We start from the raw sequence: 2,230 nt of genomic DNA, 5'->3' as shown, positions 1-2,230 counted from the left end.
GTTGGTGGTACCACGAATGGGACTGTACTTGTTGTGATAGGCTACCCAGCTGCCATTGGATTCACCCAGTTTGTGGTAAGAAATATGTCCCTAGTATACTGGATAGAAGTATATATTTCCTGAAAATTTGTAAGTTTAATGTGCCAACAATGGCCGGTTAGCTCAGTTGGTTAGAGCGTGGTGCTAATAACGCCAAGGTCGCGGGTTCGATCCTCGTACGGGCCATTTGCTTCTTTTCTACTTGCTGTGTTTAAGCCGCCCTCTCAATTATATTCACAACATTTGGTAAATAACCAGCTTACACCACATACAGTACATTGCTATCCAGGAAAGCTAAAGAGATGGCAAGAATGTATTCTGCATGTTGAACAAATTTCTAGCAACATACACAAAACTTTTCAATGGAGAAAAAAATATAACACATTTTCAAACATTTTTACTTTTGAAACCATCTCCATATCACCTAGTTCAGTGTTTCTCAACCAGGGTTGAACCAGGTAGAACCCTAGGGGTCCTTCAGAGGGTTTTGGGGGTTCCTTGAGCAAAAAGCATATTGTGCCTCTCAGCTTAAGTGACACCAATTATCTTTTTGGCTATCTGTAAGGGTGACATTCTTCCCACTGACCAGTTATGTTCCTACCATAACCTAAATTGCCCATTTACACCCGAAAATTTGAAAAAATGATCTTTAATTGCCATAGGTTTTACCTAAGATAATGGAATGTTAATAATAATTAGCTTTTTTTTATGATACATTATCTATGGAGTCACAGAGACCATCTATCAATAGATTTTGAAATGTTCTATGTTAAAAGACGAAACATAATGGAGACATCTGGTTTTAAAAAGAGTTACTGACCCCGACGCGATTTGAACACGCAACCTTCTGATCTGGAGTCAGACACGCTACCGTTGCGCCACGAGGTCATTGGTGACTGCCTGTGGTGGTGCCATCTACTGGAAGGTTTTACAGTGGCCTCCTGGATTACATGCACCCATTGAGACGATGAACTTTCCATACATATATAGGAAAACACTAAAATGCCTCTTTAGCTCTTATTGTTGTTCAACTCTACCCCACATCCTGTGCAAATGGCTAATGTAAATTAGCATCGAGTGATCCCCATCGATCAGAGGCCGGTGGGAGTGCTCCCTACCATTAATAATAATACCACAGCTTTACCTGTTGTAGTAAACACGGAGTGTGGTCCACTTGGTGGTTGGTGGTTGGTGGTTGGTTGTTGGGAATGTTCCCTGCTGACTGACATGAGGCTCCCATTTAAATACCAATTCTGGACTTTGTGCATGGGAAAGGCTTTAAAAACTACAAACTTCCAAGGATGTATTACGTTTTTACAACTTCTCCTCCTCCTGCTAACACTCTATGGTGCCACTGGGAGGCCCTGATACTGGGAAAAACATGGGGCTATGTGGGATTACTAATTAGTCATAGATGGCTCACAAAGGAGGTCCAAAAAAAAATAACAAACAAAGATTTAAGGCTTGCAGCTGGCAAAAACTTGTTCCCCTTGCTGGTTCCTCTTATCCCTACGTTAAGAGTGGGCAGTCATGTCTTCATCTTGGACATCTGGCAGTGAACTGCATCTACAGGTTGAGAGTATCAAGGACATACATATATGCAATCATGGTCTCTGACTTCCCTTTATGAATGTCCTTCTCTTCATTCCTTGTCCCCCAAGTGCAACCCAACCTTTTCATAGTCCTCACTGGGGCTTGTAGCTGAGAATTCCCTAGCTGTTGACTCTTTGAAGGATGGTACTGGTGCAATGACTGCTGTCTTTCAGCTGTTGCTTTGCCTCCTCAAAAGTGACAACAGCCCCTTCATCTGACCCCCGTTTTGTACTAATAATCATCTTGTCAATGCCAGTCCTCTTCCTGAGACTGAAAGCAATGAAGCTATGGCAGCCAGAAATGGTGTGCTGGAATGATTTCGACTTCTTCGGACATTGAAAGTTTATAGCCAGGACTGGGGTTGGAAGGGGGCATTTCTCTAGATATTTCAAGATTCTACAAGCCATTTCGGGTCACTATTGTTCCCTTCCGGGCAAGACTGTTGACACTCATCCCATTTCAGCCTAATCAAGCTAAACTATCTAAATCTTCTATCTTATATATTTTTGTAAATTTGCTGCCCATTCTTTACAACCAAATCACATGGTGGAGGTTGTTAAGTGAAAGAGCCACCACAGATCAACCAATCCATTTCCTT

General features: G+C 42.1%; 2 non-coding genes across 2 annotated transcripts; one reads left to right on the top strand and one right to left on the bottom strand.

Annotated features, from left to right (window-relative positions):
- Nucleotides 1-151: 151 nt before the first annotated feature.
- TRNAI-AAU (transfer RNA isoleucine (anticodon AAU)) lies at nt 152-225 on the top strand. The gene has a single exon. It is a non-coding gene; the product is annotated as a tRNA-Ile (tRNA).
- Nucleotides 226-855: 630 nt separating this feature from the next.
- Nucleotides 856-927, bottom strand: TRNAW-CCA (transfer RNA tryptophan (anticodon CCA)). Its single transcript has one exon. It is a non-coding gene; the product is annotated as a tRNA-Trp (tRNA).
- Between the last annotated feature and the right edge of the window lie 1,303 nt (nt 928-2,230).

Source organism: Pyxicephalus adspersus, unplaced genomic scaffold (assembly GCF_032062135.1).
Source record: "Pyxicephalus adspersus unplaced genomic scaffold, UCB_Pads_2.0 Sca4475, whole genome shotgun sequence".
Classification (NCBI taxonomy): Eukaryota; Metazoa; Chordata; class Amphibia; order Anura; family Pyxicephalidae; genus Pyxicephalus; species Pyxicephalus adspersus.
This window is presented reverse-complemented; position numbering and strand designations above follow the sequence as displayed.